Here is a 14,030-nt window from a genome sequence, read left to right as displayed (position 1 = left end):
GAGGAAAACAACAGTCAAGGACCAGGTAATCAGACTGAGGAAGGGTGATGGGGAATTCACAAGAAACGACCGAGAGGTATGTCAGGAGCTCAACACGAGATTTAAAGAAGTATTTACAGTGGAAACCAGTAGGACTCCAGGAAATCAGAACAGGGGGGTACACCAGCAAGTGCTGGATGAGGTACATATAACCAAGGAGGAAGTGAAGAAGCTGCTATGCGAACTTGACACCTCAAAGGCGGTGGGACCAGACAACATCTCTCCGTGGGTCCTTAAAGAGGGAGCAGAGATATTGTGTGTGCCATTAACAAAGATCTTCAACACATCATTTGAAACTGGGCAACTCCCTGAGGTATGGAAGATGGCTAATGTAGTCCCAATTTTTAAAAAGGGAGACAGACATGAGGCACTAAACTACAGACCTGTATCACTAACGTGTATAGTATGCAAGGTCATGGAGAAGATAATCAGGAGGAGAGTGGTGGAGCACCTGGAAAGAAACAAGTGTATAATTGACAACCAGCATGGTTTCAGGGAAGGAAAATCCTGTGTCACAAACCTACTAGAGTTTTATGACAAGGTGACAGAAGTAAGACAAGAGAGAGAGGGATGGATCGACTGCATTTTTTTGGACTGCAAAAAGGCCTTCGACACAGTTCCTCACAAGAGGTTACTGAAAAAGCTAGATCAGGCACACATAACAGGAAAGGTACTGCAATGGATCAGAGAATACCTGACAGGGAGGCAACAACGAGTCATGGTACGTGACGAGGTGTCAGAGTGGGCGCTTGTGACAAGCGGGGTTCCACAGGGGTCAGTCCTAGGACCTGTGCTGTTCTTGGTATATGTGAACGACATAACGGAAGGGATAGACTCAGAAGTGTCCTTGTTTGCAGATGATGTGAAGTTAATGAGAAGAATCAAATCGGATGAGGATCAGGCAGGACTACAAAGAGACCTGGACAGGCTACAAGCCTGGTCCAGAAACTGGCTCCTTGAGTTTAACCCTGCCAAATGCAAAGTCATGAAGGTTGGGGAAGGGCAAAGAAGACCGCAGACACAATATAATTTAGATGGCCAAAGACTGCAAACCTCACTCAAGGAAAAAGATCTGGGGGTGAGTATAACACCGAGCATATCTCCTGAGGCGCACATAAATCAGATAACTGCTGCAGCATACGGGCGCCTGGCAAACCTACGGATAGCGTTCCGATACCTCAATAAGGAGTCGTTCAAGACACTGTATACCATTTACGTCAGGCCCATACTGGAGTATGCAGCACCAGTTTGGAATCCACACCTAGTCAAGCACGTCAAGAAATTAGAGAAAGTGCAAAGGTTTGCAACAAGACTAGTCCCAGAGCTACGGGGATTGTCGTACGAAGAAAGGTTGAGGGAAATCGGCCTGACGACACTGGAGGCCAGGAGGGTCAGGGGAGACATGATAACGACATATAAAATACTGCGCGGAATAGACACGGTGGACAAAGACAGGATGTTCCAGAGATGGGACACATACACAAGAGGTCACAATTGGAAGTTGAAGACTCAGATGAATCAAAGGGATGTTAGGAAGTATTTCTTCAGTCATAGAGTAGTCAAGTCGTGGAATAGTCTAGAAAGTGAAGTAGTGGAGGCGGGAACCATACATAGTTTTAAGGCGAGGTATGATAAAGCTCATGGAGCAGGGAGAGAGAGGACCTAGTAGCAATCAGTGAAGAGGCGGGGCCAGGAGCTATGACTCGACCCCTGCAACCACAAATAGGTGAGTACACACACACAGGACTACAAAGAGATCTGGACAGGCTACAAGCCTGGTCCATCAACTGGCTCCTTGAATTTAACCCTGCCAAATGCAAAGTCATGAAGATTGGGGAAGAGCAAAGAAGACCACAGACACAATATAGTTTAGATGGCCAAAGACTGCAAACCTCACTCAAGGAAAAAGATCTGGGGGTGAGTATAACACCGAGCATATCTCCTGAGGCGCACATCAATCAGATAACTGCTGCAGCATACGGGCGCCTGGCAAACCTACGGATAGCGTTCCGATACCTCAGTAAGGATTCGTTTAAGACTCTGTACACCATCTACGTCAGGCCCATACTGGAGTATGCAGCACCAGTTTGGAATCCACACCTAGTCAAGCACGTCAAGAAATTAGAGAAAGTGCAAAGGTTTGCAACAAGACTAGTCCCAGAGCTACGGGGATTGTCCTATGAAGAAAGGTTGAGGGAAATCGGCCTGACGACACTGGAGGCCAGGAGGGTCAGGGGAGACATGATAACGACATATAAAATACTGCGCAGAATAGACGAGGTGGACAAAGACGGGATGTTCCAGAGATGGGACACAGACACAAGAGGTCACAATTGGAAGTTGAAGACTCAGATGAATCAAAGGGATGTTAGGAAGTATTTCTTCAGTCATAGAGTAGTCAGGCCATGGAATAGCCTAGAAAGTGATGTGGTGGAGGCAGGAACCATACATAGTTTTAAGGCGAGGTATGATAGAGCTCATGGGGCAGGGAGAGAGAGGACCTAGTAGCAATCAGCGAAGAGGCGGGGCCAGGAGCTGTGACTCGACCCCTGCAACCACAAATAGGTGAGTACAAATAGGTGAGTACACACACACACACACGTACTCATATACAACAGGCCTAGTGTCTAATCGGCATGTGCCTAGGACAAAATGGTAACTAACACACACACACACACACACACACACACACACACACACACACACACACACACAAGTGCTGGACACAGTGCACACAACCGAGGAAGAAGTGAAGAGGCTTCTGAGTGAGCTAGATACCTCAAAGGCAATGGGGCCAGATAACATCTCCCCATGGGTATTGAGAGAGGGAGCAGAGGCGCTATGTGTACCCCTAACAACAATATTCAATACATCTATCGAAACAGGGAGATTGCCTGAGGCATGGAAGACAGCAAATGTAGTCCCAATCTTTAAAAAAGGAGACAGACATGAAGCATTGAACTACAGACCAGTGTCACTGACATGTATAGTATGCAAAATCATGGAGAAGATTATCAGGAGAAGAGTGGTGGAACACCTAGAAAGGAATGATCTCATCAACAGCAGCCAGCATGGTTTCAGGGACGGGAAATCCTGTGTCACAAACCTACTGGAGTTCTATGACATGGTGACAGCAGTAAGACAAGAGAGAGAGGGGTGGGTGGATTGCATTTTCTTGGACTGCAAGAAGGCGTTTGACACAGTTCCACACAAGAGATTGGTGCAAAAACTGGAGGACCAAGCAGGGATAACAGGGAAGGCACTACAATGGATCAGGGAATACTTGTCAGGAAGACAGCAGCGAGTCATGGTACGTGGCGAGGTGTCAGAGTGGGCACCTGTGACCAGCGGGGTCCCGCAGGGGTCAGTCCTAGGACCAGTGCTGTTTCTGGTATTTGTGAACGACATGACGGAAGGAATAGACTCTGAGGTGTCCCTGTTTGCAGATGACGTGAAGTTGATGAGAATAATACACTCGATCGAAGACCAGGCAAAACTACAAAGGGATCTGGACAGGCTGCAGACCTGGTCCAGCAATTGGCTCCTGGAGTTCAATCCCACCAAGTGCAAAGTCATGAAGATTGGGGAAGGGCAAAGAAGGCCGCAGACGGAGTACAGTCTAGGGGGTCAGAGACTACAAACCTCACTCAAGGAAAAAGATCTTGGGGTGAGTATAACACCAGGCACATCTCCTGAAGCGCACATCAACCAAATAACTGCTGCAGCATATGGGCGCCTAGCAAACCTCAGAACAGCATTCCGACATCTTAATAAGGAATCGTTCAGGACCCTGTACACCGTATACGTTAGGCCCATATTGGAGTATGCGGCACCAGTTTGGAACCCACACCTAGCCAAGCACGTAAAGAAACTAGAGAAAGTGCAAAGGTTTACAACAAGACTAGTCCCAGAGCTAAGAGGTATGTCCTACGAGGAGAGGTTAAGGGATATCAACCTGACGACACTGGAGGACAGGAGAGATAGGGGGGACATGATAACGACATACAAAATACTGAGAGGAATTGACAAGGTGGACAAAGACAGGATGTTCCAGAGATTGGACACAGTAACAAGGGGACACAGTTGGAAGCTGAAGACACAGATGAATCACAGGGATGTTAGGAAGTATTTCTTCAGCCTCAGAGTAGTCAGTAAGTGGAATAGTTTGGGAAGCGATGTAGTGGAGGCAGGATCCATACATAGCTTTAAGCAGAGGTATGATAAAGCTCACGGCTCAGGGAGAGTGACCTAATAGCGATCAGTGAAGAGGCGGGGCCAGGAGCTCGGACTCGACCCCCGCAACCTCAACTAGGTGAGTACAACTAGGTGAGTACACACATTTTGGTGTGAGTATAATACCAAGCACATCACATGAGGAGCACATCAACCAAATAACTGCTGCAGTATATGGGCGCCTGACAAACCTGAGAAAAGAGTTCCTGTACCTCAGTAAGGAATCGCTCAAGACTCTGTACACCGTGTACGTCAGGCCCATATTGGAGTATGCAGCACAAGTTTGGAACCCACTCCTGGTCAAGCACGTCAAGAAATTAGAGAAAGTGCAAAAATTTGCAACATGACTAGTCCTGGAGTTATTGTGCATATCTTACTAGGGCAGGTTAAGGGAAATCGATCTGACGACACTGGAGGTCAGGAGGGACGGCGGATGGGGGTGGCCGTGATACCGAGGTATAAAATACTGAGAGACATTGACAAGGTGGATATAGAAAGGATGTTTCAGAGATGGGATACAGCAACAAGATGTCAGAATTGGAAGTTGAAGATTCAGATGAGTCACAGGGATGTTAGGTAGTATTTCTTCAGTCGTATAGCTGCCACCCACACTATTATCTTCTGCCACCACCCCCACCATCGTCTTCTACCATCACCACCATCATCATCTTCTACCACCACCATCACCATCTACCATCACCTTCACCATCATCTACCACTACCCCACCATCATCTTCTACCACCACGACCACTCCACTATCATCTTCTACCACCACCACCACCATCATCTACCACCACCATCACCATCTACCACCACCACCACCACCATCTACCACCACCACCACCACCACCATCATCTATCACCACCACCACCATCATCTACCACCAACACCACCATCTACCACCACCACCACCATCATCTACCACCACCACCACCATCATCTACCACCACCACCACCATCATCTACCACTACCATCACCATCTACCACCACCACCACCATCATCTATCACCACCACCACCATCATCTACCACCAACACCACCATCTACCACCACCACCACCATCATCTACCACCACCACCACCATCATCTACCACCACCACCACCATCATCTACCACCACCATCACCATCTACCACCACCATCACCATCTACCACCACCACCACCATCTTCTACCACCACCACCATCTTCTACCACCACCACCATCTACCACCACCACCACCATCTACCACCACCACCACCAACTTCTACCACCACCACCATCTTCTACCACCACCACCATCTTCTACCACCACCACCATCTACCACCACCACCACCATCTACCACCACCACCACCATCTACCACCACCACCACCATCTTCTACCACCACCACCACCACCACCATCTACCACCACCACCACCATCTACCACCACCACCACCATCTTCTACCACCACCACCATCTTCTACCACCACCACCATCTACCACCACCACCACCATCTACCACCACCACCACCAACTTCTACCACCACCACCATCTACCACCACCACCATCTTCTACCACCACCACCATCTACCACCACCACCACCATCTACTACCACCACCACCATCTACCACCACCACCACCATCTTCTACCACCACCACCATCTACCACCACCACCACCATCTACCACCACCACCACCATCTACCACCACCACCACCATCTACCACCACCACCACCATCTACCACCACCACCACCATCTACCACCACCACCACCATCTTCTACCACCACCACCATCTACCACCACCACCACCATCTACCACCACCATCTACCACCACCACCACCATCTACCACCACCACCACCATCTTCTACCACCACCACCATCTTCTACCACCACCACCATCTACCACCACCACCACCATCTACCACCACCACCACCAACTTCTACCACCACCACCATCTACCACCACCACCACCATCTTCTACCACCACCACCTTCTACCACCACCACCACCATCTACCACCACCACCACCATCTACCACCACCACCACCATCTACCACCACCACCACCATCTACCACCACCACCACCATCTACCACCACCACCACCATCTACCACCACCACCACCATCTACCACCACCACCACCATCTACCACCACCACCACCATCTTCTACCACCACCACCATCTACCACCACCACCATCTACCACCACCACCACCATCTACCACCACCACCACCATCTTCTACCACCACCACCATCTACCACCACCACCACCATCTACCACCACCACCACCACCATCTACCACCACCACCACCATCTACCACCACCACCACCATCTACCACCACCACCACCATCTACCACCACCACCACCATCTTCTACCACCACCACCATCTACCACCACCACCACCATCTTCTACCACCACCACCATCTACCACCACCACCACCATCTACCACCACCACCACCATCTACCACCACCACCATCTTCTACCACCACCACCGACAATATGAGCTGCTGACACCAGCGTTAACATACACGGAGGCTAAAGAGACCAATATTTTGCGAGAACTATAGCAAGAAACGTCGATATCAGCCTCATAAGATAAGCCGTTCTGGCACCTCCAGTGATAATCGTACAGATATGAACGTTTCTTGGCTATTTTTGGCCACAACGATGCCAGATTAGTGCTTTTTAAGTCATATATACTTTTAAATATATACTCTGAACATTCCTAACATCACCAATATTATTTTAAAATATTTTCAAATACAGAACATAAGAATATAAGAAAGAAGGAACACTGCAACAGGCCTACTGACCCATGCGGAGCAGGTCCATGTGCCCTCCCCCGGATTAGCCCATTGACCCACCCAGTCCGGTCACCTCCACTCGAGGATGGAGCAACTACACAACGTTTTATCCTGAATAACTGTATTCAGGAGTTTGTTCCACTCATCCACAACTCTATTAACAAACCAGTGCTTTCCTATATCCTTCCTGAATCTGAATTTTTCCAACTTGAAACCATTGCTGCGAGTCCTGTCTTGGCTGGAAATTTTCAGAACGCTATTTATATCCCCTTTATTTATTCCTGTTTTCCATTTATGCACCTCAATCATATCTCCCCTAACTCTACGCCTTTCAAGAGAGTGAAGATTCATGGCCTCAGTCTATCCTCATAGGGAAGATTTCTGATACATGGGATCAACTTTGTCATCCTCCTTTGTACGTTTTCCAGAGCATTTATATCCATTCTGTAATACGGTGACCAGAACTGAGCAGCATAGTCTAAATGAGGCCTAACCAAGGATATATAGAGTTGAAGAACAACCTGAGGACTTCTATTATTTATACTCCTAGATATGAAGCCAAGAATTCTGTTAGCTTTATTGCGAACACTAATGCACTGTTGTCTTGGTTTTAGATTACTGCTAACCAGAACTCCTAAATCCTTCTCGCAATCAGTAGTATTAAGATCTACATTATTTAGTTTATATGTGGCATGGTTATTTAACTGTCCAACATTTAGAACTTTGCATTTGTCAATATTAAACTGCATCTGCCACTTCTCCGACCATTGCACCAGTCTATTCAAATCATCCTGGAGTGCTCTAATGTCCTCATTAGAATGAATTGGACGGCCTATTTTAGTGTCATCAGCAAATTTGCTTATGTCGCTATTTATTCCCTCATCTATGTCGTTTATGTAAATTGTGAACAACAACGGGCCCAACACTGACCCCTGAGGAACACCGCTTGTGATGTGCCCCCATTCTGATTTCTCCCCATTTATGCAAACTCTCTGCTGCCTATTTGTCAGCCATAAATAAAATATTCAATTTCCATTAATAAAATATTGTATTTTCACTGAAACATATTAACTTATACAATGCGGTATGAAGAATAAATAAATAAATAAATGTATATATATATATATATATATATATATATATATATATATATATATATATATATATATATATATATATATATATATATATATATATATATATATGCCGTTTCCCACCAAGGCAGGGTGGCCCGAAAAAGAAAAACTTTCATCATCATTCACTCCATCACTGTCTTGCCAGAGGAGTGCTTTACACTACAGTTATAAAACTGCAACATTAACACCCGTCCTTCAGAGTGTAGACACTGTACTTCCCATCTCCAGGACTCAAGGCCGACCTGCTGGTTTTCCTAAATCCCTTCATAAAGGTTACTTTGCTCACACTCCAACAGCACGTCAAGTATTAAAAACCATTTGTCTCCATTCACTCCTATCAAATATGCTCGCGCATGCTTGCTAGAAGTCCAAGCCCCTCCTATACAAAACCTCCTTTACCCCCTTCTTCCAAACTTTCCTAGACCGACCCCAACCCTGCCTTTCCTTTACTTCAGATTTATACACTCTTGAAGTCATTATATTTTGTTCCATTCTCTCTGCATGCCCGAACCACCTCAACAACCCCTCCTCTACCCTCTGGATAATAGTTTTGGTAATCCCGCACCTCCTCCTAATTTCCAAACTATAAATTCTCTGCATTATATTCACTCCACACATTGCTCTCAGACATGACATCTCCACTGCCTTCAGCCTTCTCCTCGCTGTAACATTCAACACACATGTTTCACACCCATATAAGAGCACTGGAATAACTATGCTCTCATACATTCCCCTCTTTGCTTTCATGGACAAAGTTCTTTGTCTCCATAGATTCCTCAGTGCACCACCCACTTTTTTCCCCTTGTCAATTCTATGATTTACATCTCTCATAGACCCATCTGGCGACACGTCCACTCCTACATATCTGAATACCTTTACCTCCTCCATACTCTCTCCCTTCAATCTGATATCCAATCTTTCGTCACCTAATTCTTTTGTTATCCTCATCAGTTTAGTCTTTCCTATATTGACTTTTAATTTTCCTCTTTTACATTCACTACCAAACTTATCCACCAACCTCTGCAACTTTTCTCACTACCACTACTTTTACTACTACTTCCACTATCTACCTTACTACTACTACTACTACTACTACTACTACTACTACTACTACTACTACTACTACTGCTACTAATACTACTACTACTAATACTACTACTCCCATCTCTACTGTCCCATCCCTGCCAAGTGGCTTGTATGTACTGGTTTCTTCTCTCCTTTCTGTTAGTGTGACTTTGTAAATGGTCGTCGTAAGCTTCTTTCTCCTATGTGCAGGTTGTTTGTGTATGCTGTTGCTACTATTGCAACATTGCATAGCTCCTGGTGACGCAAGGAGACTTTTGAAAGTAACCAATGTTATGTAATATTATATTTAAGTCTGATGTTACATCACATTCTTGTTACATTTACATTCTTCTACGCTTGTTTAACCTACAGGAATGACCTATTTACATTAGTGGATTTGTCCAGTGGTGACTCCGCCTCCTGCTTCTACTCGCTTGACTGAAGTAATTAAGCCACTTCTCCGAGCATATGCTCTGGCTATCTCAATACTGATGGACTGATCACGTCGACTTTAGGTTGAAGGACTAATCACCTAATCTTTCACCGTTCACCTCTGTACTGGACTGAAGAAGCCAATGGCTGGCTAAACATTTCCACAATTAATATTCACAAATGTTGCAAAAGTGTCTCGTACTTAAACCTGTCGGTTTTCTGAACCATTAAATCATATCTGATCACGTTTGTCTTCTCGCAGGAGTTTTCAAATAACGAGATTTAGTGGTAATCATGGAAAATGTAATGACTATGTACTTTGTACTGTGTCATAGAATATCTTTGATTTTTAGAGAATATTCATTTCTGTGACTTCTGAACCTGAGAACTGCGTTACCTTTCCACGCCATGCACAAACTTGGTGGCTTCAATTGGTAAAATAATTTAAGTTTATTGGAAATACATCAGTTTAGAACTGTCAGATAGGCTAATCGAGTGTTGATCGACCATCCAGAATGGCATAACTTCAAGACTTACCTTGGAATGGGATTATTTCTCATTCAAGTAAGACTTCCATAGAGCCCCATAGTTCGTTATCTCATGATTAGTGTTGCATTCAGTGTGTATACTGCATTACAAGACGAGGTCGTCACGTTGACATGGGATTGAGCTGTCAGAATAAGGTTCCTCATTGAACGGCCTTTCCCAGTCGAGGTATTTCGAACTCAAAGACTGTGTTATTCCTCCTGCACAAGTACAGAACTTGCAAATGCCTCGAAGTTGCCTTAGTCTTACCGGTCGGATTCTGGCGGCCCGAGTGTGAAGAGATACACATCTACCAGCTTGCTCACTACAGAGCAAATATGAAGCCTTGTAACCACCTTGAATCACCTATTACACCCAGGTATCACTCTGAACAGGTGTTCGCTTCGAAGCTGTTCACAATATCCAGGTATTCGTATCTTCCTACAGTGCTGTGTCTACAAGCAGAATAACTAGTACCTAAAAGCAGAAACAGCAGTAGGGTTAAGCAGTTTAGGTAGAGTATTGTCCTTAAATTCCTGGTGGCCTGGTGGTTAACGATCTGGCTTCACACGGTGAGGGCCTGGGTTCGATTCCCAGCCAGAGTAGAAACATTGGACGTGTTTCTTTCCACCTGTTGTCTATGTTCCCCATCAGTAAAATGGGTACCTGGGTGTTAGTCGACTGGTGTGGGTCGCATCCTGGGACACTGACCTAAGGAGGCCTGGTCACAGACCGGGCCGCGGGGGCGTTGACCCCCGGAACTCTCTCCAGATAAACTCCAGATGGAACAGTATGATTTTTTCCTCCTGTTTCATGCTGGGTGTGGCTGGCAGGACAGGGATGTGGGATAAGAGTCTTCTGCTTTACTATCCTTGCTTCAGTCATCTAGATAAAAGTTGATAGTCCCTAAGTCCTGTAGAAGCAGAAAGTCCTCAGCAGATAGTATGGAAGAACGTGTGAAAGGCATCAATTAGATGCCTTTCACACGTTCTTCCTCCCTTCTTCTCTCCCTATCTCTCTTCCCTCCCTAACTTTATTTTTTCCTCACACTAAAGTTACCTCACTCGAATGTGACGTGTACATATTCTCAGTGTATCGTCCGCTCGTGTAAATATCATTTGCACAACGTCGAGTCTAAGGAGGAAACTAATTTGACAAGCAGTGTAGCGTATATGACTTTGATGCAAGACGGAAAGTATTTCTCAATGAGTGATGAAGTGAAACTATTGATTACATGAGAGAGAGAGAGAGAGAGAGAGAGAGAGAGAGAGAGAGAGAGAGAGAGAGAGAGAGAGAGAGAGAGAGAGAGAGAGAGAGAGAGAGAGAGAGAGAGAGAGAGAAATGAAGTTGGAGCCACAGATGGCTCCAACTTCATCCTGTTCCCTACTTGTATGTCTCATAACAATAAAAATGCTTTCAAATGAGCTGATGTAGGTAACAGCTCTTAGCTTGCCAATAAAGTTAGGAATCCTTAACCTGTAATATAGCTGTCAATAAAGCTAGGGATCCTTAACCTTGTCAAACCCTGTGTAAAAAAAAAAAAAAAATGAGAGAGAGAGAGAGAGAGAGAGAGAGAGAGAGAGAGAGAGAGAGAGAGAGAGCAGAGGCGTCGTAAGAGGGGCGGGCAGCCCCTGGTGACACCATTTAGGGGGTGACACCATACCGCCTCTGAAGAAGGTGACAGTGTTGCACCAACATAAGAGGAGAATGCTTCGCTTATATATAGCTTATTATATATTAACAAAGTACAAATAAGCCTATATAGCGAAAAATAATTGATTTTGTTGATGTGATAAATGATTTTTGCCTAACTAAGGCAAGGAAATGTAAGATCAGATTCACTGAGATGTTACCTGTACTCAAGGTCAAATGTAAGATCAGATTCACTGAGATGTTACCTGTACTCAAGGTCAAATGTAAGATCAGATTCACTGAGATGTTACCTGTACTCAAGGTCAAATGTAAGATCAGGTTCACTGAGATGTTACCTGTACCCAAGGTCAAATGTAAGATCAGATTCACTGAGATGCTACCTGTACTCAAGGTCAAATGTAAGATCAGATTCACTGAGATGTTACCTGTACTCAAGGTCAAATGTAAGATCAGATTCACTGAGATGTTACCTGTACTCAAGGTCAAATGTAAGATCAGATTCACTGAGATGTTACCTGTACTCAAGGTCAAATGTAAGATCAGATTCACTGAGATGTTACCTGTACTCAAGGTCAAATGTAAGATCAGATTCACTGAGATGTTACCTGTACTCAAGGTCAAATGTAAGATCAGATTCACTGAGATGTTACCTGTACTCAAGGTCAAATGTAAGATCAGATTCACTGAGATGTTACCTGTACTCAAGGTCAAATGTAAGATCAGATTCACTGAGATGTTACCTGTACTCAAGGTCAAATGTAAGATCAGATTCACTGAGATGTTACCTGTACTCAAGGTCAAATGTAAGATCAGATTCACTGAGATGTTACCTGTACTCAAGGTCAAATGTAAGATCAGATTCACTGAGATGTTACCTGTACTCAAGGTCAAATCGGAACTAGTGTTTCTCTGATATTACAATGTTTTTCTTTATTTTTCAAGTTTTTTTTTTTTGCATTGTTGAAGGTGAATAAATGTAGGATCTGTTGGTGTACTCAAAGTGGTATTTGAGTTTGTTTCCTCAATATTACTACCATTATTTATTTTATCATTAATAAAGTTGAGAAGTATTCTCCTGTTCAGTTTATGGCCCTTAAATGTTCTCATTGTTAAACATTAGTCACTGGTCATGTAGTAGTGACGTAACTGGAGTTACCCCCCATCCCCCCGCCTTTGAATTTCATGGGGGTGACACCAGAGATGCTGCTCCGGGTGACACCAACTCTAGCGACGCCTCTGAGAGAGAGACAGAGACAGAGACAGACAGACAGACAGACAGACAGAGACAGAGAAAGAGTATTACAACCCAGGAGTCCCAAAGGCCTGTTATCCTGGGTGTAAAGGGAGCAAAATAAACACAGCAGAAAAACTTTTGACTTATATTATCCTTCACCAATTTTGAACAGAAGTATGTACACTATATACACTATGTACAGTGATAGGTATTAGTGCACTCCACGGTAAGCAAGGCAGAATAGAAGCCACTAGAGAGCAGACCGTTCTTCAACCAGCTCTAGAATGGGAATGACAAGAGCAGACAGGAGAGTGGTACCCACATAACCTCTGCGATTGCCAAAACCATCTTCTCATTGGCTGGAACCTAGGTACTGGTGGAATGACGGGGCCCCCATCGTCAACCCTCAGTCCCTGGTTCGCTGGCTGGGGGAGATAGCCTGTAAATGAGGGTGTGTACATGCGCCGAATAAAGGTTACTCTTTGCATGCCACATCCCCACCCCGAGAAGGCTCAGGATTAGGCTCCCACCTCCCAGTGGTAACCGTGCTGCCATGGCACCAAATAATGGGACTGCCTTTCCTCTCAACCATCCAACTCTAAGATATAGCTCAACTTTTCTCGTGACAAAAAGCCAAACCCTAAACTCAGAATGAGACAGCAGACAGTCGGGCTAACATAGGTCCAAGACACGGGCGGACGGTAACCCGCATCCCCTCACTAAAAAAAAAGCCCACACCAGGGGATAAAAAAAAAGAGCTTGGAATGGGTTACCACAAGTAACCTAACACATCCTAACCTAATATATAATTATAATTATAATGTATAATAATATCGTTAGACTAGATAAAGAGTCTGCCAACATATTTTCTTTGCCGGCAATATGTAAGATTTTGATAGAATAGGGTTTCAGTCGTAGACTCCATCT

Source organism: Cherax quadricarinatus, chromosome 43 (assembly GCF_038502225.1).
Source record: "Cherax quadricarinatus isolate ZL_2023a chromosome 43, ASM3850222v1, whole genome shotgun sequence".
NCBI classification, from domain to species: Eukaryota; Metazoa; Arthropoda; class Malacostraca; order Decapoda; family Parastacidae; genus Cherax; species Cherax quadricarinatus.
The sequence above is the reverse complement of the archived record's forward strand: the minus strand, read 5'-3'. Positions refer to the sequence as shown.